The sequence below is a fragment of the Amborella trichopoda genome, chromosome 1 (genome assembly GCF_054954075.1).
Source record: "Amborella trichopoda isolate Santa Cruz 75 chromosome 1, AtrichopodaSantaCruz75HAP2 v2.0, whole genome shotgun sequence".
Lineage (NCBI taxonomy): Eukaryota > Viridiplantae > Streptophyta > Magnoliopsida > Amborellales > Amborellaceae > Amborella > Amborella trichopoda.
Window position 1 is genome coordinate 14,402,536 of NC_142336.1, and position 27,034 is coordinate 14,429,569.

At 39.0% G+C, this 27,034-nt stretch overlaps 1 pseudogene; it reads left to right on the forward strand.

The window, feature by feature from the left end:
- The first annotated feature begins 977 nt into the window (after positions 1-977).
- The window catches only part of LOC148783569 (uncharacterized), a 35,256-nt pseudogene continuing 9,199 nt past the window's right edge, over positions 978-27,034 (forward strand).

A 27,034-nucleotide genomic window follows, 5' to 3' on the forward strand; every position in this document is an offset into this window, starting at 1 on the left:
AATTTGCTTTCGATTTTGTCCCGGCCTTCAACTCTCTTTGTACTAAATTTCTCCCCCTATCATTCTTCTGTTTTTATATGAAATTATGAAATCTAGACTACCACGTTGGTGCTGGTCTCATCAACACAAGGACCACCTGCTCTTACTGCCAAAATATTTAGAATTTAGATTTCAGAGAACTTCTCTTCCCACCCATCAAAGAAAAACACACACACACACACAGATGTTTCCAATTGGATGTCTATAGGAAACGATTCACAAAGGAAACTGCAGTTACAAATTGAGAAGCGTGTGAGGTACCTCCAAAAGATGGTCGATGAGCGACATATATGCTGTGAGAATCTAGTTAGAAGCCAGAATTTCTACATTCCTTGTTCAGAGAAACATCTCATAGATCTTGAAACATTGAATCAAGTTTAAATTATGAACTTTTGGACTGGACTCCATCGAGATTCAGTTTAGGAGATGACCAAGAGTCATGAATGAGCTGGTGGCAGTCTTAGACTGCATCCGGGTTGTGGCTCTTACTTTAGCATAAGACAATGTTGCCATCAGAGTTGGGTCGAGTCAATTCATCAATATATATTGTCTGGGGGTAAACTATCACAATTTACCACCAATTTTTCAATCTTATGCAGTATTTACCTCATGGTGTATATATTTTGTAATCATGTTCAATACCTATTGCTTTTTTCGCTTATGACAATGGATGAAATGTTGAGATATTGTGATTTTAATTACTTTTGTTAAGCATTTAGGCATTTTTGCTTTTGTTCCTTATGACAAAATATCAGTTGGTTTATCTTCTCGTAATTGAATGGTAACATGGTTTGGAACCCTTAGCATTACCACTGGTGCAACTCCTCCTACCTGAGTCCCGAACTCCTGGCCATCATCCATGGGGCTCCTAGTCGATATACCTGGCATGACTGCAGTCCAGTTTTTGCCTCAGCTCCTAGCTCTTGTGGCTACTCTCCCTCTCTCTCTCTCTCTCTCTCTCTCTCTCTCTCTCTTTCTCTCTCTCTCTCTCTCTCTGTGTTCGTTTTTTGTTTTTGTTTCAATGGGTCCCCTGTTTATACTCTGGTTCTGTGTAGTTGATGGGTGATCTCTCTCTCTCTCTCTGTTCATTATTATTTTTTGTTTTGATGGGTCCCCTCTTTCTACCCTGTTTCTGTGTATTAATGCATACTGGTTATTGATGGATGATCTCTCTCTCTCCTTTGTTCATTGTTTTCTGAAGAGATGCGCTGTCTCTGTATAGTTTTTACTTCTAAGTTATCTGACATGAATAATGTGAAGGCTAATAAATCTGCACACAAAGAGTCTGTTCGTGATTTGAGGTACGTGTTAGTGACTCTCTCTCTCTCAAAAAAAAGAGAACAGAATGTTAACTTTTGATCGATTAACTGTTAGTTGCAAGTAGGCAGGTATTTATTAATCTTTCATGGGCAATATATGGACTTATTCTTTTACACAGTTTCTCATGGATGGACTTGAAATTTTTCTCTTGCTCTGATGATGGTACTATTAAAGTATGGAACTTTGCTTGATGCCAAGAAGAGCAGACACTAGGCTTTGGAGAATCTGTAATTTTCTGTGTTTAACGTACTAAATTTTGGGAATGGGGTTGAGGTCGTGGTGGTAACACCATTTGAGCCTCCTCAGCTACTTGTCTAGGTTTCCATTCCCACTGATGCATTTGAAAACGGCTAATTATTTGTAAAAGTTGGTAGGGGCCTGTATTTTATGTGTTTTAACATACTAATACAGCGTCGCACAAAGCATTGCATGTACCAAGATCAATGAACTATGGAAAAATACGCAAATCAAAGCAATTAATAGTAAAATTTGAAAAATAATATGAACTAATGCAATAGGTTTTTGGTAGAGAAAACTTTCATTGTTAATGAGATTATATTCATTGTTGAAGCTGATATAATAAGCATCAATATACAAATAGATCAGGCTTTGATGAACGAAAATAAACTCATAGAACTCTGAAGTCTGAAGCTTTCAAAGATAAATCTACAGGAAAAGGTAGTCTAATCAAAGTACTCTATAGAAGAAAGTGGAGCAAAAAAACAAAGAAAAGCTAAGAAAAGCTAAAAAGGGTCTTCTGCACACTCATTGTTAAACCTGACAAAATGTTTAGACAAATTGATTATTTTCATGTAAATATTAGATTCATGTTATCATGTGCTATGGATAATCCCATTTGGGGATTCTTTTGTGTGTGTGTGTACCTGAACTCTACCTCTCTGTGTTGGGTATCTATCCTATATGCTCTGTCATATTAGGTCTCTCATATCCAACCCTTAACAGTGGCGTTATATATGATAATAGATAAAATAATGAAGGGATTGTGGCAAATAATACAATTGAGACCACGTGAGGTACTTGATCCCCTGGACTATGTAGTTCAATAAGACACATTTTTATTGAGCGGGATCAGCTAACTAATATGCCTTTGTAATGTATCGAAGCTAAAATTATATCCATTCATGGAGAATATTGGTCCGGATTGCAAGTTTAAGCATACCTTATTCTCATAAAACTACCCCAATATTGTGAGCGCACAAATGCTTCACTGGCCGCATCATTTCCTTCTGAACGGCTGATCCGGTCCTTCCCCGATGCCTGTAGGTCCCTTTTAATACATTATTTAAATCTACACATCATTCGTTTTCTCCTTGGGGCTTCACCTTACGGACTCAAGCCTTTATCCTTGTGAAATACCCAAAAGCCCCCAACTATGTATTAATCTCTACCCATACTCCTCCGTGAGAATCTATTAGCATATGGTTACTTCACATTTGGATGTTAGTTCTTTTTATGGCTCATTACTTAGTTATATACAATTATTTATCTATTGGAACTCTCTTTTGGCCACACTAGAAGATGCATGTGATGGGGTTTGGAGAACATCTCTCCTCCGATTCAAAACTACATCTTGATTGCTTTAGAGTTGCTATTTAGATTATTTATCCTGTTTATATCATTTATTCCATTGATATTCCTGTTGTTTAGCTTTCTTATAGCTCATTGCTTGGTTTAAAAAAACGCCGAGTCGAACTGCACTCGTCCGATTCGACTCGAGAATCACCATGGGGGGATCGAATCGGTTAAAAAAACGAGACGGCTCTAGAGAGAACCGGACGATTTTGTACAGTGACTCTCCGATTCACTGTACAGAATAGGCGAGTCCGTGAAGAACACGGGTTGCACAGTGTTCTTCACGGGATTCTTCGAAATTTGTCATTTGTGATCATTTTTCTTGTTTTTTTTGGCATGTGATCTAATTTGTAGGCTGTAAACAGCTTTATTCAGCTTTTACACGGATTAAATAGTTGAAAAATTTAGTGTTTTTGGATCACGAAACTTGCATTTTTAGGGTTTCCACCTTTCCTTGTGTTTCATGCCAAATACGGCATGAATCTTTCAAAATTTGCAGGCATTTTGATCGTAAAGTTGTGCATCAAAACCTTTTGTTACTAATTTGTGATAATCGTTGAGAAAAACAGAGTTTTTTGGAAATTGAAGGCTTCGGTTCACAAAATCAGGTAAGAAGTTTGGGTTTTTTTTTTTTTCCGCCATATGATTTATTTCACGACATATTTTAAAGATAATGAGTTCAATAATTAGGGTTTTTAATCTTTATTGTGTCTATTATGATTTAAAATTTTCAATTTTATGTAATTTGGTTAATTACAGTATGAAATTTGAGATGAACACAGAGATGTCTACGGAACCAAAATTCCGCTGTTTTTTTTTTTTTTTTTCACCTTTTGATTTTTTTTTCATGATATATTAGAAATAATGTGTTAAAAATTTAGGGTTTTGATTCCTTATATTGTTGTTTATCAGAAAATATAATCAATTGGATGTAATTTATTCACTTAGAAGTGGATTTTTGAGTTAAAATGGCTTATGTAAAATGACTCTTTGAAGAACATAATTTTTTTTTTTTTGTTGTAATCCATGATCGAATGTTTTGTAATACTTGATCGATTTTTTTGTAATCCATGATCGAATTGTTTTTTTTGTTTTTTTTAATCCATGGTCGTGATTTTTTATTCTTTTTTTTTTTTTTGTAACCCATGATAGAATTTTTTGTAATCCATGATCGAATTTTTTGTAATCCATGATCGAAATGTTTGTTTTTTTTTCTTGTAATCCATGAGCGAATTTTTTTATTTTTTATTTATCTTTGTAACCCATGATAGAATTTTTTGTAATCCATGATTGAATGTTTTGTAATCCATGATCAAAATGTTTGTTTTTTTTTTTGTAATCCATGATCGAAATGTTTTTTTTTTTTTTTGTAATCCATGATCGAATTTTTTGTTTTTTGTTTTTTTTGTAACCCATGATAGAGTTTTTTGTAATCCTTGATTGAATTTTTTGTAATCCATGATCTAATTGTTTTTTTCTGTTTTTTTAATCCACGATCGAATTTTTTGTTTTTTTATGTTTTTTTTTTTTTTGCAATCCATGATCGAATTTTATGTAATCCATGATCGAATTTTATGTAATCCATGATCGAATTTTATGTAATCCATGATCGAATTTTTTGTAATCCATGATCGAATTTTTTGTAATCCATGATTGAATTTTTTGAAAATTTGTGATTTTTGTTTTTAATCTATGATCGAATTTTTTTTTGTAATCCATGATCGAATTTTTTGAAAATTTGTGATTTTTTTTTTTTTAATCCATGATCGAACTTTTTGAAAATTTGTTAATTTTTTTTTTTAATCCATGATCAAATTTTTTTTTGTAATCCATGATCGAATTTTTTGAAAATTTGTTGTACTTTTTTTTTTAATTTCTTTTTATCCATGATCGAATTTTTTGATTTTCCGAAAAGATGTGAAAATCGTGATAAGGTTTTGATTATCTATGATGTATTAAACCTAATTTTTAATTTTTATTGTTCGAGTATGCTGTACTTTTTTTTTTTTTTTTTTTCCATGATCGAATTTTTTGAAAAATGATAATTTTCCGAAAAGATGTGAAAATCGTGACAAGGTTTTAATTGTCATGAGGTATTAAACCATATTTTAAATTTTTATTGTTAAAGTTTTTGTTGAAAAAATTGTATGTTGATAGATTATTTATGCAAAAAAATGCATGTTATTATATTTTTAATGCAAAACTGTGTTTTTTTTATCTGTTGTTCATGGATTTTTTAGTTGGACTGACTGATGTTAGCTGGCTCTGTGAAGAATTGTTTTTATTATTAATTTTTTAATGCAAAAAATGTATGTTCTTGATAATTGAGTTGTAGCCATATTTGGAGCTTGCATTTTGTATTATATTATCCTGAATGTTTGTAATTGATATGTACGAAAATATTATTGTCAATAAATGTATTTTGCAATAACAAATAACAACAAATATGACTACATGAACTACCGTAACATATTATCACTACACATGGTGATTATTTTTCTTTTTGAACTGTCAGGTTAATTTTATGCTTTTTACATCTTAAAACAGTTGAATCATGTCAAGATCTGCAGAAGACCCTGCATGGCAACATGGGGTTAGACTTGATCCCAACAAGAAAGACAAAATTATTTGTAATTACTGTCAAAGAGTGATAAGTAGTAGGGTACATAGGTTCAAACAACACTTGGCAGGGGTTAAGGGAGAAGTTTCTGCATGCACTAGTGTCCCTAGTAATGTAAAAAAACAGATGGCGACAATTCTTAATGCTAACAAAGGTAAAAAAATTGCCAAACATAGGATGAATGAGGAGATAGCTAGTTTATATACACCATCAAGCAGGAATGATACAGAAGAGCAATACAATAATGACCTAAAAGAGCAATATAATAATGAGCAGGACATGGCCACAAGATTGAGTTTACATGAACAATATCAGAGGGAACGTGGGTTTAGAATGCCTGGTGAGTCTAGCTCAGACATGCATGGTGGGCTTAGCTCAGATATGCATGGTGGGCCTAACTCAGATATGCATGACGGGCCCAGCTCGAGCATGTTTGGTGAGCTCAGCTCAAATATGTATGGAGGGGTTGGTGGCAATATGTATCAAGGAGAATCAGTTGTTGAAGAAATTGTTTCTAGGTTACCTAGGAGTGCCAGTATTACAGGTCATAGTCGTAAAGACCCATTTCTCTCAAAGCCTAATTCACAACAGATGACCCTAAAAGGCATGGTTAAAGGTACAAGAAACATGTTAGGGAGATATATTGGTAAATGGTTATACGATAAAGGGATTCCCTTTGATGCAGCCAATAGCCCATATTTTCTACCTATGGTCAGTGCAATCCAGAGAGTAGGGCCCGGGTTAAAACCCCCGACGGCATATGAGCTCAGTGGGCCAATATTAGATGAAGAGGTGGAAGAAGTTAAAAAGCAGATTGAAGAATATAAATATAGTTGGCCAAGGACAAGCATTACTCTCATGAGTGATGGTTGGTTGAATAAAGTTAGCAAAAAGGAGTTTTTAAACTTCTTGGCCTATTCCCCAAAGACGTATCACGGACGAAGAAGGATGCAAACTTCTACGTACGACTATATGATCAGATAGTGGAGGAGGTGTGAGATAAGCATGTAGTCCAGTTTATTACGGACAATAAGCGTGCATGTGTTTCTGCGGGCAGCAAGTTGATGAATAAGAGGAAGCATCTAGTATGGACCTCGTGTGCTGCACACAGCATCGATCTTATGTTAGAGGAGATCGGTGAGATCAAAATTGTGAAGGAGACTCTAGAGGAAGCAAGGTTGATATCGAGATTTATATACAACCACTCTAAACTTTTATTTCTGTTTAGAGAACACTCTAAGAAAAAAGAGATAATCAGGCCTGCCATAACCCGCTTTGCGACCGATTACTTAGCTGTGGACTCCATTCGAGAATCTGAAGGTGCATTAAAGAGATTGTTTACCTGTGAAAAGTTGTTAAATGACCGCCTCTCGAAGTCCAGTACCGGTATAAAAGTAGACAACTTAGTCTCAAATAGGCGGTTCTGCTCTCGATGTTCCAGTGTTGTAGAGGTTACTGCCCCTTTGGTCAGGTGTTAAGAATGGTAGATGCTGACAAGAAAGCTACCATGGGTATCCTTTATGAAGGTATTGAGAGGGCGAAATCAACTATTGGGGAGAAGCGTAATTTTGCTAGCAAAGTGATCGAGATTATAGAAAGGCGGTGGAACACCAAATTTGGACGTCTAATTCATTATGCTGGTAAATATATATTTATATCATTACAATATTTCAGTTTAAATCATTTTTTTATGAAATTGTAAATTACATTTTTCTACCTATATATTTGTTAGGCTACTACTTCAACCCAAAATTTTTCTATTTGACACCTGAACAACCCCACAAGATTATGGAAATGGTCAGATACATTATTGCAAGGTTGGAGAGAAGCCATCGAAACCAAGTAGCAGCAATACAAGAGGTATTATTTAATGTTTGGGTAAGAACTTCATTGAGTTGTTATATTTGTGAGGAATAATACACTAAAACGTAATATATTTGTTTTAGCTTGCTATGTATAGGGATGCTATAGGATCCTTCGGAACTAAACTTGCCAGAAATTCTCGAACTATGATGGATCTAGGTTATCCCCTCACTAATATTTTGTTCATTCATATATTTAATCTTATGAATTGTTCTTGCCCTTACAATGCTTTTTGCATTTTAATCCAGCTGAATGGTGGGAGATATATGGTACTGATGCACCTCACCTAAAGAGGATAGCAATCAAGGTGCTCTCTCAAACATGTTCTGCTACTGGCTGTGAGCGCAACTGGAGTACGTTCCAATGGTTGCACACTACTAGGAGGAATCGACTCGCTTCTGAGAAGCTTCATAAACTAGTCTACGTTCATTATAATTTAAACCTCAGAGAGCGACAAATAAGAAGGAAGCTTGAAGACTATGGGCCGATAGACTTAGACACAATATTTGTCACAGACACACCAGACCAATGGGTAGTAGAAGAGGAAGAGCCAGTGTTGCACAAGGAGTGTTCCTTGAGGTTATCGGTGATGAAGATCTTGAAGAAAGTGATGAGCAGCATGAAAGAGGAAGCAGCCAGCCAACGTATCCACAATTCGTCGGAGATGTCGATGCTATTGTACCTAATGAGGGAGAGTGGGAAGGGGGTCTAAGAGAAAATGAGAGAGATGATGATTCTGAGGCCACCCTATCCCAGCCATATTATTCACATATCGAGTCCCAACAGCAACAGTGTAGGGATGAGCACGACAGTGCAGGTGAGCATGAAGGATGGACAAGCTTCTGGGATTTTGGATTGGGAACACAACAAAACACTAACACTCAGGGATTTGGGAATAGTCAGACGCCTGCTAATATCGATGATTCGTTTTTAGATCGAATCAATGAATTGTCAAACGAATTCAATCAATGGCACCAGCGTGACCAAGAATAACAACAACGTCGTCTATCATTTTATTTTTAGATCGTATGTTACTAATTTTATGCTTTATTGTAGTCCATATATGTTGATATACTTATTCCATGATAATTCTATGTTTATCCTTTTGTGTGATGTAAATTAAATGCTGAATGGCTGTTCATGCAGGGAAAGAATATATCAATATTCGCATATTCATTCAAAAACATGAAAATTCTTAATGGAGTACCCTCATTTCTTATTGAATTCCTAAAAAACAATATTTATAATGAATTTTAATAATTTTTTCGGATTTTTTTGAAGCTTTATTCTGACGATTCACCCGATTCCCGATCCGGATCGCCGATTCGCCGATCAGGATCGGTTTTTTGGTGCCCGATCCGGGTCACTGATCCCTTTTTTAAACCATTGCTTGGTTATATAAGATTATTTATCTGTTGAAACTCCTGTTGAGCTAATGTTCTTTCCTTGGTGAATGTACGATCACTAATAGATCTTTTCTCGATGGTACTTCATATTAGATTTATTGTGCATGCACTAAAGTGTGATTTTTATGTCTTCCATAATTATTTCTTATTTTTGATGTCGCAGTATTTTTTATTTCATTGATACATCCTTCTTTCTGTTTGTCTTTCCTTATTTTCTTCGTAATCCTCAAGCCATCATACACTTTCTCCTTGTTCCAAATATTCTTCTGAAGCCTAATCTAGAAATATGATTACATCCCTGCTAAGAAGTTGTTTGATAACTAGACCTATTGCTTTGAATTGGAAGATGCAGGCCTTGGACATTTTAGTAGTTTTATCACGTTAAAGGGATGATACATGCAATTACTACAAACAAGGGATAACTTGAGAGTCTCTTTTGTGTTTAAACTCAGACAGGTCACCTATGGGATGTAAAGAGTGTTGATTGGTAACCTACAAAATCTTTGCTCGTTTCAAGTTCGGATGTAACAATTGTGTTATATATCCTGCACTTTGCTTCATTGCTAAGCAGTGCTATTATGATGTTTTATGTACCAGAACGGTTATAGGTGGCAAGGAAAGCTTGTGAAACTTTGAGATACAAAATTAGGGAAAGAACTTTGTTCGTTGTGGGTTGGAACACATTTTCACTGAAAGAGCATATTTACTTCCATGAAAATTTAATGATTTACTTCTATTTAAATAAAATAAATACAACTTGGCATTTATAAATGTGCAGACATGGTCACAAGAATTGGGTGCTTTTTGTCAAATGGAATCAAAATTGTAATTGGGTGCTCACTTCTTCAAAAGATCGGATCATTAAAGTCATCATCTTCTAAGCAGGCTGTAACGATCCAAACTTTTCCCAGCTAGATAGAAGGCTTGGCGGGATAGGGAGGCTAAGGATGAGGCCAACGTCGGTTGGAAGTGTCAGCGCAGGGTGAAGGGACCAGCGCCGAGTGAAGAGCCAACGCCGGGTGAAGAGACCAACGCCGAGTGAGTTGGAGAAGAGACCAGCACCGGTTGGAAGAGGCCAACGCTCGTTGAGTTGGAGAAGAGAACCAGTGCCAGGTGAGTTGGAGAAGAGACCAACACCGGTTGGAAGAGGCCAGCGCCAATTGAGTTGGAGAAGAGGCCAGCGCCGGTTGAATTGGAGAAGAGGCCAGCGCCGGTTGAATTGGAGAAGAGGCCAGCGTCGGGTGAGTTGGAGAAGAGATCAGCGTCAATTGGAAGAGCCAGCGCAAGGTGGATTTGTGTGCAGGCCGGCTGTGTCTCTGACTTGCATGAGTTGTGTATGCCACTTGTTATATGCATGCTGATTGAGTGCCACATGTCCAGATCTCACAGTCTTTTGGCGACACTTGGCCAAACACCTCAACCCAAGAGTACTTAAGCCCCCCCTTCCTCACCCGTGCCACTCATTCTTACTTCATTTCTCTCTCTACACAAGGTGGGAAGAAGTGACTGTTGGTGGTCAGCCACTGTTGGGTGAGTGAAAGCTGTGAAGAGAGGAGTGAAGAAGACACAATTGTTGTTTAGGTAAATGGATCCATCACCATTGCATGATAGTCATAAGGATACATGAAGAGAATGAAAGTGTATGTGATGTAAGAAAATCCTTACGCCCTTTTATTTAGAAATTGGGGCTCTTGTTCTATGATAATGGTGAATGTCAAGAATGAATGCATGATTATTAGATTATGTAAGAAATGCATGTTATGCATGATTATGTGTGTGTTCACATTGTGAGAGAATGGCTGTTATCATGTGCCTCACCATGAAATGAAGATCATGGAATGTAAGCTTGAGCATGTTATATGCCACTGTGAAATTCCAGAAGTTTACATGTTCTTATAAGAGGCCTTTGAACAGTCAAATGGGGTCCGATTGACCTCAAACTACCCCCATTGGAAAGATATATGAGTCTAGTCAAATGTTTGCTTTTATCTATTGCTAAAATTCTTCACAAAAGTGAAGTTATATTTCAAAATGGGAAGGTATATCATTATTGACTGTTTTCGTGGATTTTTCATTAATGCCACTGTGGCCACTGATTTCAGCTAACCAAACAAAGTTCATTTTTGGCAAAGCGAAAGCCATTTGAAAGATATTTTAATGACCTAAAATTTGAATGTAGAAACTATTTTGAAAAGCTTCTAGATCGAAAGTTATACTTTGTTTTATGAAGGTATGCCATTATGGGCAGTAGTGATAAAAATCAGAACTATCGTCATGTTTACCACGAATTTTCAAACCACCAAATGGAATCCAAATGCTTTCAAGTTTAGCTTGTTAGAAATATATACGTTTTGGATTAAACTTTGATTTTGAAATCATCACAAGTTGCTTTACGGTTTGAATGTTATAATGGTTTGAAGCAGGGTACGTTGCTATCCACCGTACACAGCAGGGGGCAGATAGTTAACCCTCATTTCCTCAAACCTTTAAGAGGCCAAATAGAATCCTGTTGTTTTTAAACCACTCCCAAGTGAGAGATAGGCGTGTTTGGTATGAAATTGATTTTGGAATCATCTTCAAACTCTAAATGGTCCAAAAGTTAGGAACCCAATTGTGAGCGCACGTACGCATGCATGATAATGAAGTTATGCTTTGCAATGACATGAAAGCATGATTATGATGATTGCCCTATTGCATTATGAATTGCATGATCTTAATGATGCTTATGCTATATGTAACTGGATACCTACTATGTGAATGATGGTATCATAATGCTTATGTTATATGTTAATAGATGTCTACTGTGTGAATGATGATATCATAATGTATATGCTATATGTGAATGGATACTTACTGTGTGAATGATGATGTCATGCTGCTTATTCTATATGTGAATGGATACCTACTGTGTGCATGATGGTATCATAATGTTTATGCTATATGTGAATGGATACCTACAGTGTGAATGATGGTATCATGATGCTTATGCTATGTGTGAATAGACACCTACTGTGTGAATAATGGTATCATAATGCTTATGCTATATGTGAATGGATACCTATTGTGTGAATGATGGTATCATGATGCTATATTATATGTGAAAGGGCACCTACTATGTGAAGGATAGTGCAGACAGCTGCGATTTTTCCTGATTCCCCATGATAGGACGAGACTCAGGATGTGAGTAGTTGGGAGGGTTGTGCCCCCCAGATCTATGTGGGCACTACACATTGGATCACCTAATGGTAGTGTAATGCCCTATCATCAAAAAGGCGCAAGGAGAGTGTAGTGTCTTGCAAGGCCTCTGCCTATTGAAAACCCCAAAGCGCGCTGGGGATGTGTGTGTGTGTGAGAGGGCCTTATAGAGTGGGTCTTCCACTGTCATGGTCCACCCTCTTATGTGGGGGCAGAAGTCCCAAGTTCAGGATTGGCTTAGCCTGACTGATGTGGTTTCTACTTCAGGAGTAGATAGATCTATTTGCTTGACTTATTTATGCTTTCTGCATGAGCTTTTAATTGAAATTGTGATCTACTGTCTTTAGTACTCTACTGTGAGAAAGGTGATTGTGACTTATGTATTATATATATTGAACTGCCTTTCTCACATTTCTGTTAGAGTGTGAGGAGCATGTTCAGGGACTTTATTTAATACATGTGCATATGTATGTATGCGTGTGTGGCATATTTTGTTATCACTATCATGCTAGTCGCAATGCAATGGTGTAGATCTACTTACTTGGCTGTTAGCTCATTCCATCCTATTTTCATAACTGTAGAGTAAAGAGTGTTGACACTCGTGCTTAAGGTGGGTGACCATTGGGGATTTGAAGCTAGAAGTCGAGAGGAGGAAAGCCATCCTTTGAAGACTTTCATTGTATGTTTTGGATGTCTTAGTAGTGTGTGGCGTACTTCATTTTTGTGTATTTTGTTTTTGGGCTAGTAGTGCCTTGAAGGAGTTGTAAAGATTTTATAACACTGATATGGAGGAGTTGGCTGTACTTTTGAATGGAGGAGTTGGCTGTACTTTTGAATTGTTCTTTGTTTGATGAATGGTTTTATTCTAGCTTTATTTTGTGGTTTGCTCTAGATTCCACGTTTTCATCTTTTGAGCCACTCCCATCTGAGTGACGTTCGTGACCTCCGGTCTTGATCCCACACTCTGTTGCCCTCCGACAAGGGTCAGGGGGCGGGGTCGTGACACAGGCCTCCGTAAGTTCATTATTTTACCTTTCTAGGTTACTCATGTTTCCTAATGTTGCATCTTGAATATGGCTGTAGTAAATAATCTGGTGGTTGCCCGAGATCTGGCAATTTCGATGACTATCTATGGCCTACTTTGAATTAATGTGTTCTTTTAGCTATGAGCTTATCTTCTTGTTCTTGATGAAACCATTGCTTCATGATCTCATATTATAGTTTGCGTTTTCCATCTCAATATTACTGTACTAAGTTCAAAACAGATGTAGTAATATGTCTTCTTTGTTGAGATTGGTGCTCAGCATGTTTTCTACAAATCATGTTTCTTTTAGTTAAGGAAGTAAGGTTGGGAACTTGGAGCGTTCATGGATGAAAGTGGCCTAATAATTATAGTGCTAATGATCAACTTTGGGGTCACTACTTTCTCAAAGACTGGGGCGTTGGAGACCATGCAGTCATGCATTTTTGTATGAGGCCTCTTAGGATTGCTTTTTATACAGGGAATGCTATCAATGTCATTTAATGGGACATGATTGGTCTCCCATATTCCCATTATGTTTAGCACTATTATTTTATGGTATGAAGGATATTTCGTGGTTGATTGCTGGATAGTTATCTCTGCATATGGCCCAGCTAATGATGTGGTGGCAGGTTAGCAAATCATGGTTGTCTGGATGACCAAGAGGGGCATTTTGATCATATATACATTTTCTTTCATTTGGTGATGATATTCTTTTGCTTTAAAGAGAGTTTTTTTAAATATACCTGCTGGAAGGATCTCTTGCTTTTTGTTACATCAGCAGATCTTTGGGATGCATTTTTTTATTTATTATTTTCATCTTTTGAGAATTTCTGCATGAAGGCTCATAGTGCAAATTGATATGCTTTGTTTGAGTTCACCAAATACTATTGCATTGATTCTACATATAGTTATACAAGCACACATAGATGTTCGTTGACGCGTAATCCATGCATGATTTTTTAAAGGCTTGTTGATGCATGCATAATTGTTTGTCAGAAATTCTTTTTCCTTAACAGTGTATAATAGTCCATTAACTGATTCCTCAGTGTTATTATCTAGACCCTGCTCACCATTTAAACCTTTGTCATATTTTCAGTTTTATGATACTATGAAGGAGCTTGAATCTTATCATGGACATCGCAAGGATGTGACTGGTTGCTAATTTGTTTATAGCTTATTCTTTTCTAATTTATTATTTTATACATAATAGAATCATCCCCACTAACCATTATACTTTTGCACTTTTAAGCACTTGTAATCCGTCCGGTGGACTCTTTTTTTTATTGTTTACTTCCTTACATGCTACTTGGTTTTACTTTGTAATAAGTAACAAATTGAGTTGTGTGCTAATTGTGGTTGTGTGCTAATTGTGGACTCAATTGGTATGTGTGGTAATTTCGTCCTTTTTGTTATTATTGCTTCTCATGCTTTGAACTCCAGTTTATGGCTTCTTCTTCCTAAATCTTTATGTATATCTATTTATTCTGTTTGATGGTGCCTGTATTTAACCAATCAGGGATGAGTTTCAAGTTGTGATTTGTACAAGAATTTCTTAGTATCTTATTGTTTACGATGAAAATCTGATAGATCCTCCGATGAAGATCTCTCGGATCTGGACACCTTAAACTGATAAAATGTAGTAGTATCGAAAATGAGACAAATCGAATTCAGATCTGCCCGAAAACAAGCAGACCTGCTCTCAGATCTGTGGTACAACCAGCATGATCCAGAGCATCAAAACACGATTTCAAAAGCAATAAACAGATCAAAATAATCAAAATACGATAAAAACAGTAAAAGAAGAAGAAATAAAGGTGAATAAAACAATACCAAATCGGGCCGGATGGCCCGGGACTCCTGAGCCTTCAAGGGCTTGCCCGTATCAGCATCAGTGTCCTCTTTGCCTCTCTGATTTGGATGTTGACCAGCATATCTCTAGTATAGAAGGATTGTTGTGCCCTAAAGATAGTTTAGATCTAGGGTTGTTGTGCCATAGGTCTAGGTTTTCTAGGCTTAGGGTTTGGGTCTCAGGAGGCTAGGGTTTCTGAAGCAAGTCTATCCTCTAAGGTTTCAATTCTCTTCTAAAGCCGTGTCTAAGGTTTCTATCTAGAGGTCATAGCATTTTTTTTATCTCTGGTCTCTAACTTCATTTGCCCTTAAGTAGCCATGAAAAAGAGATATACAAGGGCCCAAGACCTGTTGGAAAGGATATACATCCATAACCAACAAATCCTAGTCAAACACATCAAATTTTGGGGTACGATTTTGGGCAACATGCCTAGTGTCACCCAAAAAAAATCATTAAAAAACCGACCCAAAATAAAAACATTAGTTTGGGGCAAAAGGAGTTGGGCGACACAAGTACTGTCGCCCAAATCTGAGCGACACCAGCTGTGTCGTTCAAACCAAAAGTGCTCCAAATTGAGCTTTTTATTTTCAAGCGTGTTCCTCAGCCTCTTGTGAAGCTCTCAAAGAAAATGTAGGTCAAAATGGATTTTTTTACTATTTTTAATGATTTTTTTGGTAAAATAGGGCGTTTACAGAATTTTGGGTCAAAACAGGGCTCTTGCAGGTTTCCGGGCAAGCAGACTGGTTCCGAGTCACAAGGTAGGCTGTGTGAACTATGGATTTTGGGTTTAGTAGGATAATGTGGTTCTAAGGGTTTAGAAACCATAGAATTTGCCAAATTAAAAATGAGGTGTCTACAGTTGCCCCTCTTTGGCACTCCATGTCCTTCGAGGGACAAGTGAGTGGCAAAGAAGTAGACACTTTGGCGTTCCCTGTCCTTCGAGCGGCAAGTGAACGTCAAAGATATTGTTGACATTTTAAATTTCTTTTTGAGGTCACGTGGTTAGGGGGCGCACCTAGGGGGCTCACCAACTAATCCTTCAAAGTCATTGCGCTCATCGAGCTCACCCACCTAGGGCATTTTTCCTTCTAGGGTTTTCGGCTTGAGATGTCGGTGAGTTACACAAGTTGAAACTCAACTTGGAATTTCTAGCTATGCCACTTAACGTCAGGGGTGTTCACAATTTGAATTTTTTTAACCCTGGCATATTCTTTGATTTTCTTAGGGTTTCCTAAGGCTGTGAATAGGAAAGGGCTTTCTATGGGAAGAGACTTGTCTGGTTGTTTCTAAAGAGAGAGATGAGGCAGCAACACGGTAATCATCATATACGGGTGTCCAAGCTCATTCATTTTAAAAATATTTTTATAATTTTTGAAGATAGGGGAGATTTGAAATGGAACCCGGGGCTAGGATAGGTTACGATTTTAACAAAGGAATTAAAGGTTTTTGAAAACAAAAGACATATAGTGAAAATTTTGAAAAGAGAAATATATTTTGGAAAATAAGGTTGGTTACCATTTTAACAAAGGAATTAAAGTGTCTGCAAGAGTTTGATGTTTTTCCGTGGAACAGGGTGGTTGTGCCCTGGATAAACCCGACCTTTTGGGTCATACGCGGCTAGACGGTACCTGCCTCAGCTCTTTTATGTTACACGAGTTTGACGTCTTTCATTGAACAAAGTGGTTGATCCATAGATACACGTGACCTTTTGCATCATACGGGGTTGGACGTTACCTGCCTCGGCTCTTTTACGTCACACAAGTTTGACATCTTTCATTGAACATGGTGGTTGTGCCCTGGATACACCAGACCTTTTGCGTCACACAGGGCTAGACAGTACCTACCTCGACTCTTTTACATCGCACGAGTTTGACATCTTTCATTGAACAGGATGGTTGTGCCCTGGATACACTCGACCTTTTGCGTCATACGAGGCTAGACGTTACTTGTCTAGGCTCTTTTACGTCGCACGAGTTTGACGTTTTCTGGATTGGACTTTGGTTGGCAGTTTAGGCTAGTGCCATCTAGGAGCATTTTCTTTTTTATTTTTATTTTATTTTTGAAATTTTGAAAATCGGTTGGCAGTTTAGGCTCATGCCACCAATGAACGTTTTCTTTTTTATTTTATCTTTTTGAAATTTTTATTTTCTGGAAAAATGGTTGGCAGTTTAGGCTCGTTCCACTGAGGAGCGTTTGAAAATGAAAATTAATTAAAATGTTTAAAAAAAGTCACAAAATACATGATAACACCAAGATCGATCCCCGGAAGACCCCAAAACTGAGTGGGGTATTTTTGGACAAAATATTTTTGGGTGACACTGGTCGTGTCGCCCGGGCGGCACTGGTGATGTGCCTCAGGTCTAGGCGACACAGCTAGTGTCGCCCAGCTAAATATTCTTTTTTTAAAATGTATTTTTCTAGAAATTAAAAAAAATGGAAAATTTGGACGACATGAGTAGTGTCGCCCACATAGGCTGGGCAACACCAGGCGTGTCGCCCATGTAATTTATTTTTTTTACTAAGTGGAAACATGGGAAATTAAAAAAAGAAAAATTGGCAAAAAATATAGGCAACACGATGAGTGTCGCCCTCACAGGCTGGGCAACACGGGTAGTGTTGCCCATATAATATTTTTTTTTCTTGTATTTGGAAAATGGGATGAGAAAAGGGGCTTTGTTCAAAACAATGTGGGTGACACGGGTGGTGTTGCCCATGTCTGAGTACAGAACTAGGCGACATCAGGCGTGTCGCCCAGACCTCCGACCTTCAAAATTGATATTTATCATTTTTTTGGGTTTTAGGGTTATCTAAATCCTCTGTTGGCCGAAGTGGATAGCTACAGGACATGTTTTTGGTCGGATTTCTTTTTTTCTATAAAAATCATCCCCCTGCCCAGTCTTCTCTCATCTTTTAAACTCATTTTTTCTTTTTCCGTCTTCATCTTCTTCTTTCTTCATCATCTTCCCTCTGATCTTGCTGGTTTTTCTTGTACTCATCCTTAGGCTTTCATGGCTCCTAAGAAGGACAACGCGATCTCCAAGGGTAAGGGGAAGGTTTTCGAGCAGGTTGACAATGGAAGAGAGGAAGAGGCCTCCCCTCTTTTTCCTAGAGTTAAGCACTTCCTTGAAGGTCAGCCCTCCCATATCTCGCAAGGCCTTTGATAGGGTGAAGTCCCTCGATGTGTCAACGACTTTCCTGTCATCGGGCTCTGGTTTAGGGATTGGTTTCTTTCTGCTCGGCAGTGTCCTGAGCTCATGGCCTTTTTGGCTGCAGTTTCGATGATAAGCATCTTAAACGGCCTCTTGTCATATGAACTTCCCACTCCTCGAAGCTCTTGTTGAGAGGTTCAACTATCAGACAAACACGTTCTTCCTTCCTACAGGCGAGACAATGCCAACTTTGGAGGAAATTGCCAGGATTTCTGGCTTGAGCTTGGCCGGGATTGCGTATCAACCATCTACTGCCACCGACGATCATTCCATCATGGGTGCGCGACTGTTAGGGGCTTCTTACTCTTCACATGGTCAGTGGGTTAGTATGGAGTTGCTGGTTTGGAATCGAGAGCGGTCTTGAACCGTCGAGCAGATCCATATTTTTCTTTTTGTGCTGTTGGGCTCCGTTCTTTGTCCAAGTGGTCATAAGATGGTTCAAAGGTTCCTTATTCCTTTAACCCATGCCTTCTAGGAGCGAGCGGGTTACACCATTGTTCCGACCGTGTTGGCGGGCATTTATCGAGGTCTTCATGATCGAGTCACTCGAGGTGACCGATGCATTGAGGACAGTATCCTGATTTTGCAGGTATATTTTCAAACTCAATTTTATTTTATTTTGCCCTTGTAACTCAGCTTTTCTTCTGGTTTTTGTCCCTGAAACTCGTAATTTTGCCATAAGAATTAACTGGAAAAATCCCAAACGAAACCATGAGGGGCGACACTGGTGGTGTCACCCGAGCGACACCACTAGTGTCACCCGGGCGACACCACTAGTGTCACGCAAACAATCTTGTTCCGGATGGCTCCGGGATCCTGAGGTATTGTTTTGTGACCTTTGGGGTGATTTTGGCTCCTGTTTTCTGCAGATTTGGGCCTATGAACACACCGCCATTGTCCGTCCTCCTCGATCCACAACAGTTGTGTCTGCCGCTATGGGTTTGGCATATGTCAGTGATACCACCAGACCTCGAGACATCAATTATTATCGCCAGATTCTTGACGAGTTGTCGTCATTCGATTGGGTGATTAGGGATCTTGAGAATGTGCCCCTGTTTTTGCCTACTATGGGGCATTCATGTCTCATTCTGGTGGGGCAGCACTTCACAGAGGGGTATTTCCCTCAAAGGTTGCTTCGCCAGTTTGATAATACTCAGAATTACACTTCTCCTAGAGAGGCGATCGATCGTCGCCCTATCTTTTCGCTTCGACGACACTCTTACACACTTCTTGTTAAGGAAGGTTTGTTGTGGACGGGGAATAAGTCTTCTGCTAGTGAGGGATTAGTTAAACAAGATGAGCCCATGACCACTTCCAACCACAATTCTTGTTGGGAACGTGCTTGTCCTCTTCCACTATGCCCCAGATCTTTGAGACTTCGTGGAGAACCTTCTGTTCCTGCTTAGGATCTCGTGCCTCCTTGAGAAGATGGCACCTCTTGTTCAAATAAACGAATCAAATCCAATGAGGACGCGTCTGACATCAGCTTGGAAGAGGCTGAAGTCGAATTGACTCGATTGATGGCCTTCATAGCAGAACTCAAGGAGAAGGATGTTGATCCGAAGCCGAAGACTGAAGAGCCAAATATTTTCTTTTTCTTTATTTTTTTCTTAGCATGAATAAGTTGATCTCATGATCAACATTATTTTTTAGTAGTTTTAATTTTTGTTGAAGCCTGTTAAGATAGTAGAAATTTTGGTCATAGGACCAAGTTTGATGGCGTGAACACCTGTAATAAACCAATTTTAATGGATAAAGTTGGCATTTTGAGATACTCGGAATTTTATTTCTCATTTTGATTGGTCCTCTGGGATTATGGAATCCCTTCTATTTTTTATTTTTTCTTTATTGCTGCCCCTGTTGGGGGGTTCTTATTCATCTTGCCCCTGTTATGGGAGTTTGAAAAGATTTTTTTTTATTGCCCCTGTTGGGGGTTCCTTGTTCAACTTGCACATGTGCAATTGATTCGTCGAAGTATAGTGGAGCACTTTCTTTGCACACACTTTTCAAACTGAATTCTTAGACATTCAGTTCCCTAGTTGAAGGTTTTTTTGTTTCGAATTCCTGGTTATTGGACTGTCGTACACACACACGGGGATGAACTTGCCTCATTTTTCCTCAGGGGATCCAGTCAAGAGAAAAACTCTCCCAGACTAGCCAATATCGTCATTGACGAGGTTCACACATTTTCGACATGTGGTAGTTGGTAGTTATACAACCATAGAGTGCCTGACTAGTTTCAAGCCTTCATAACAGGCGTAGGAAGTTGGCTTCAAGAATGAGGCCAAACGATTAACAGTTTAACCTCTTGTAGTGATGGAGGAAGTCATTTCTAAAAAGGTTTTGTTTTTTAAAATGGATGATTTTAACATTTAATTTGAAAAGCATTTTCAAAGGGATGGGCCTTACAGTTTTGCCACCTGTGGCCCCTTTGTTGGTCATTTTCTTTATTATGTTTTACTCGAAGATGATGAAAGGATTTTCTTGTGAGATCGTGAGAACTCAAAAGTCTCGGAGTTTTCCTTTTACCTTTGGAACTTTCATCTTGTGCTTCGTGGGTCCATGAAGAATTCTCTGGATTGGAGAGCTCTTGACGTTCTTCTAGGGTTCGTCGAAGTCACTTTGGTCTTCCATTCATGTCACCCTCCTGCATCTTTCTGAGATGGTTATGTTGGGAACCTGCAGAGATTAGTAGGAGTCCTCGTCCTCAGGGTCTGCTTGTGCAATATTGTTGGAACTTGCAAGTACTTATTTGTACTTGAGTGTTTTGAATCGAAAGCTTCTTGTTGAAGAATTTTTTTTTTTTCTTTTTTCTTTTTTACCGGTGATGCCTTTTCAGGTTTTCACCTCGTCCATTTTTCTTGCTTCTTTTTCTTCTGTTTTTTTTGTGATGCCTTTTCATGTTTTCATCATGCTTTTGAGCCAGTTATGGGTAGTAGTTTCTAAGATACATCGCATTAATGGGGCCGTTGAGTTGTACCCCTTATGATTTTTTATCTTGTAAGAATTGCCTGTGTGTACTCTGGTAACCACGAATGGCCCCTCCCAATTAGGTTTGAACTTGCCTAAAGGGTGTGGATTTGCAGGAGTGTGGAAGATTTTCTTGAGTACCATGTCCCTTCTTTAAACTGTTGAGGAACAAATTTTCTTTGGTATGCCCTCTCGACTCTACATTGGTAAGCACCGATATTTTGTGTTGCTCATAGTCGTCTTTCATCCAAAGTAACGAGGGCAACAATTCGCACTTCAATCTTTTGTTCCTCATTTGAATTTTTGTGAACAAGCACTCGGAGAGATCGTATCTCAATTTCAATGGGTAGCACTGCTTCCATACCATATACCAATGAGTACAGGGTCATGCCAGTAGGAGTCTTCTCAGTTGTCCAGTAGGCCTATCGGGCGTCGTTTAGCTTTTCATGCCAATCTTTGCCACCTTTTATTATTTTGTCTATAATTATGAGAAGTCCTTTATTTGTGGCTTCTACTTATCCATTTCCTTGAGGGTAGTAAGGTGTGAAGAATTTTTACGTTATCCCAAACTTTTTTCACGCCATAGCGACCCTTTCATTCTTGAAACTTGATCTATTATCAGTAATGATTGACTCAGAAACATCGAATCTGAATACAATGTTGTTCCTTATAAAACAGGCAACATGTTGTCCCTCAATTTTGACAAATGATGTGGCTTCTAGCCATTTGGTGAAGTACTCTGTAGCGGTTAATATAAAATGGTGGTTGTTTGAGGCTTTTGGTGAGATCATTCCGATGATATCAAGACCCCACATGGCAAATGGCCATACGGGCGGTGTTGAGTTGAGTGGTACAGACAGTGCATGGATGAGGTCTCCATAAAGTTGACATTTGAGACACCTCTCAACGAACTTCCAATAATCTTCGGCCATGGTGGTCCAGTAATAAACTTGGCGCCTAATTTTCTAAGCTAAGGCAGCTGCCCCAGAATGACCTCCTTCATTGTGTAACTCTGTTTATACTTGGTCGATTTCTGACTGATCAAGACACCATAGAATGATGCCATCAAATGATTTCCTGAACAAGAGATCACCTCTTACTAAAAATCCCATAAAAAACCTTCGAAGGTCTTCTTTATCATTTTTGGTGTCTCCTTCGGGGTATAACTCATCTTTTAGCAGAGACGGAACATCGTGGAACCATGGTTTTACGTTAACTAGCGCATCTGAAGCCATGAGAGACACTTCCCCATTGTTCTCATTTTCTTGCTCTATTTCTTCTTCGATCCTTGGTGGGGAAGGGTCATGTTTGTTCATGATGAAGAATAACAACGTGGTGATTTCTAAAGGAATATCATTCATTGAAGCAAGGGTCGCAAAGGTGTCGGCGAATATATTATTTTCCCTAGTTACGTACTGAAAGGTGATTTTCTTAAAATATGGGTTCATCTTTTCCACCTTTTCTTGCTAGGGTTTAAGCTTTTCTTCTTTCACCTTGTAGATCCCTTGAACTTGGTTTATGACGAGTAACGAATCAGCAATCACTAGTATTTAGTGGATTTTCGTTCTCATGACATTCTCGAGCCCGACTATCAAGGCTTCATATTTAGCAATGTTATTAGTACATGGGAAATTCAATCTGATGGTTGTTGGCATTAAAATCTTCTCAAGTGAGCATAATACGACTCTTACACCTGACCCGTATTCATTCCTTGCACCGTTGAATTATAGCTTCCAAATTGAGTCCTCAATTGTGAAGAGGTTCTCATTAGGGAGATCCGTGTTGACGAGAGTGTTATCTGGCAGTACGTGTTCAGCCAAGTGGTCAGTAATGGCTTGTCCTTTGATCGATTTTTTAGTAGTATATTAGATCTCGAACGTGCTCAATAGCATTATCCACTTTGCCAAACGTCCATTAAGGACTGGTATTTCCAATAGGTACTTGAGTGGGTCTATTTTTTATATGAGCTTGACTGAATGAGATAAGACATAATGTCTTAACTTCTACATGGCCCACACAAGTGTCAAGCAGCGCTTCTCCATATCTGTGTATCTTGTCTCGTAGTCCACCATGGTTTTGCTGATGTAGTATATCGTTTGTTCTTTTCCACGGTCGTCGTATTGCCCTAACATTGTCCCCATGTTCTTATCTTTCACATATATGTATAGGAATAGGCATTTATCTGGACTAGAAGGACTAAGGATGGGAGGTTTGGTAAGGTACTCCTTGATTTGATCGAATGCTTCTTGGCATTCATTATCTCATATGAATGGGGTATCCTTTTTAAGGAGCTTATTGAACAACACACACTTGTCTGCCAGTTGTGAAATAAAACGCCTTATGGCTTGTATGAGACCTTGAAGCCCACTGATTTCTCTGATGTTCTGGGAAGGGGGAATTTTAGTGATAGCTTGTATTTTGGACGGGTCCACCTCGATGCCCCTTTGGCTTACTATAAAACCTAGTAATTTTTCGGATTCAAGTCCAAAGGCACATTTCTGTGGATTGAGTTTGAATTGGTGTTTTCGGAGTCTATCGAAAATGATTCTTAGGTTGGTGAGATGATCAGACTTGGTGTTCGACTTGACCCGAATGTCGTCGACATAGTCTTCCATGATAGTGTGCATCTAGTCGTGGAAGATGCTAGTCATTGCCCCGCTGATAAGTTGCTCCTGCATTTTTGAGGCCAAAGGGCATGACACAGTAGCAGTAGGTTCCCCATTGCGTTATAAATGAAGTCTTGGCTTGGTCTTCTTCTGCCATGAGGATCTGGTTATAGGCTGAGAAGTTGTCCATGAATAACAACATCTCGTGCCCCGTAGTGTTGTCGATCAAGGTATCTATGTTTAGTAGTGGAAAATTATCTTTAGGATATGCCTTGTTGAGGTCTCTATAGTCGACACACACTTGAATCCTCTTGTCTTTCTTAGGTACGACCACTATGTTGGCCAACCATTCTAAGTAATCAATGGGGGTAATGAACTTCCCCTTGAGCAGTTTGTTGATTTCATCCTTAATTTTGAGCTTAAGGTGGGTCTTTTGACGTCGGAGTTTCTGCCTTACAGACTTTGCCCCATTGTTGAATATGAGGTGATGTTGCACTAATGTGGGATCTAACCCTGACATATCATCGTATAACCAGGTGAAGAAATCGCAATATTCCTTGATAAAGAAAATCATATTTTCACACTCCTCAGGAGATAGGTAGGTTCCAATCTTGGTTAATCTTGTGTCCTTCTCAATTTCTAGGTTTACGTCGATCGTCTCTTTGATGGTAGTTGTTGGGTCACCATCGAACCTCTGCTTGAATTGCTGAACATGGGAAGTGAGTTCCTCAAGTTGAGGGATTTCTTCAAACTCTTGGCTCTCTTGATCTTCGTCTTGGTTGTCCAATTCGTCGTCTTGGGTATTATGCACCATTATTGGGTTATCTTTAGTGTTCGCCATTTTTTAAAATTCTTTTTCATTATTATCAATTTTATATGTTTTGAATTTTTAACGAATTTTGAAACATTGCAAGAGGTGTCCCTTATGGTACTCGCGAGAGAAATGTTGGGGACTAGACGTGCAGGGTACCAGCTAACCACCATACGCCTATCCATTTTTTGGCACCGGAACTTGAAGGTACCACTGGTATGCTTCCAGCAATTCTCGAGATAGAGAAATGATCGACCACTTTCGTTCCTGGGTTTGAATAGGCGGATGAGCACAATTAGCTATGTTAGAGCCGATTGTGCATAATTTCCAATCCTGGTCAGTAAAAAAGTCTTCAATTCCTAGTTCTTGTGTGTGTTGAGATGTGGAAGAAGTGTTATTCCTTATTGGGGATTCAAGGATCACATTTGGCCATTTCGAAGGACGGGCATTGAGAGGGTCGAGGCTTTGAATGCCTCCAGATACAAAACCCGGATAGCTTGAAGGCTTCATCGGGCTTTGAAATAAGGTGAGAGAACACTCGAGACCTCTTCGATCCCCGTTTTCAATTTTGGCTTGAAGTGATTCAGAAATTACCTCCGTTACGCCTTTCCCTCGACTCCCCAAGCCTTGGCCTGGTTGGAAGCCTTGGGAGAAGAGCATGTGCCAAGCTTCGAGGGACCTGAAATCATATCGACGTTGACATTGGATAATGTCATCCATCAATACAGAAGTTTTCAAAATTTGAGGAATAGGGCCGTCGGCCTCTAAGCTTAAGGTGGCACAATCGGCTTGTTCGAAGGAAGCGAGTGGGATTTCTCTGAGCTCGACCCCTAAGGCTAGCTTCCCGTTATGTATACTAGGATTGATAAAAGCAGGGGGCTTAGCACATACCTTCGCGATGCCATTTTTAGCCAAAAATTTGAGGCATTAATGGAGTATAGAGGTGACCACGAGGTTTTCATGCAGTCACAGTCTTTCTAGCAGCATGTTGAATGAAGGTTTTATATCGAAGACATAGAACTTTATCACTTAGACGGTAAGGTCGATCTTGAGTATGAAAGGCAATATGCCTTCAGCTTGTCTCTTGGTCTCGTCGTATGTAGCGATAGTTAGTTGACATGGCTCGAAGTCATCTGGGCTTTTGCCTATCTGCTTCACTATTTTCATAGGGCATATGTTTAAGGCTGCCCCATTATCAACAAGCACTCTCTGTATCTCATATCCTTGCATGAAAACGGTGATGTGCAGAGGTTGGACATGAAAGCGATTGAAGCTGGCAGGGATGTTATCATCCATGAATACGATTGGTGTTGGTGCTATCAGTTGGTTGATCATTACACACAACACATTCGGCTGTGTGATTCTCGGGATGTGTGTCTTGGCGAGGACCCTTTCGATCTAGGCTCTGTGTGCTGGTGAATTGGCGAGCAGCTACAAGATAGAGATTTGAGCTTGGATCTTCCCAAGATGAGCCGGTAGATCGTAGATGGTTGTGGATCCTTGAATTTTATTATTTGGCTCGTAATCTAGGACCCCTGATGGTTGTCTAGCTTTTGAGGTGTTTCCCGTTGTTTCATCTAGAGTATCAGCCATCAATTGAATGAGTTTGAACACTCAGCCTCTTCGGGTTAGGGAATCAACCTCGCTAGCCTAAAGCTCGATAGGGTCAGCCCTAGCAAGAGTAATGGGAGACTTTGAGAAGTTGGTCCCTTGTTTAGAAGATGGCCCCTTCTCGTTGATCCTGACAATATTGATCTCTAGCGTATCATCTTCACCATATTGGTCCCATTTGGGAAGGTTATTAAGGTCCGGAGGTGAAGGGCTTCCTCTTAGAAGGCTCAAAAGATCAGCTTCGGGTTCTTGAAAGTGATGATCACAAGCAAATATGAATTGACTAGGATCATCTTCTTCGTCTCCAGTCTCAACCAAGTGAATGACGATGTTCTCTTTTGAGTTGTCTTGAGCTCCCAGCTTTTCGGTCGTGGTGACCATATTTTTAGGGAGAGGATTTATGAAGATACCCATCTTTTTTATTAGGCTCTTCGACATGTTGATTTCTAGGTACGATAGTGATGTTCCCCCTATTAATTAACCCTTGCATCAACTGTTTTAAATGCAAGCAATTTTGAGTATCATGAGCATGGTTTTGATGCTGTTTGCACCACTTGCTATTATTCGTGACTTGAAATTGGTTTAGATGGTGGCGAAAGATAAACCAACACCTTTTCTAATGGGTCTTTAAGAGGGGTGAAATTATTCTCTCTCCTTTGGTTATTATTTTGAGTGTTGGCTCTTGGATGACCCCTTTGGTTTTGGTTCTGATTATTGCATTGAGCAGCTAAACCTTGGGCCAGTCCGTTAATGATAATTTCATTAACTTGACCGGAAGCATTCCCCTTGTTATTGTTTTTGTTCTTATTTTGGGGAGTTGTTATTGGTTTGTTGTCGGGCCTGGTGTTGAGGGGAGTCCCTTTGACCCTTTCAGGTAGCGCCACCCACTCGATCATGGAGTCGAAAGAGTGGGGGATA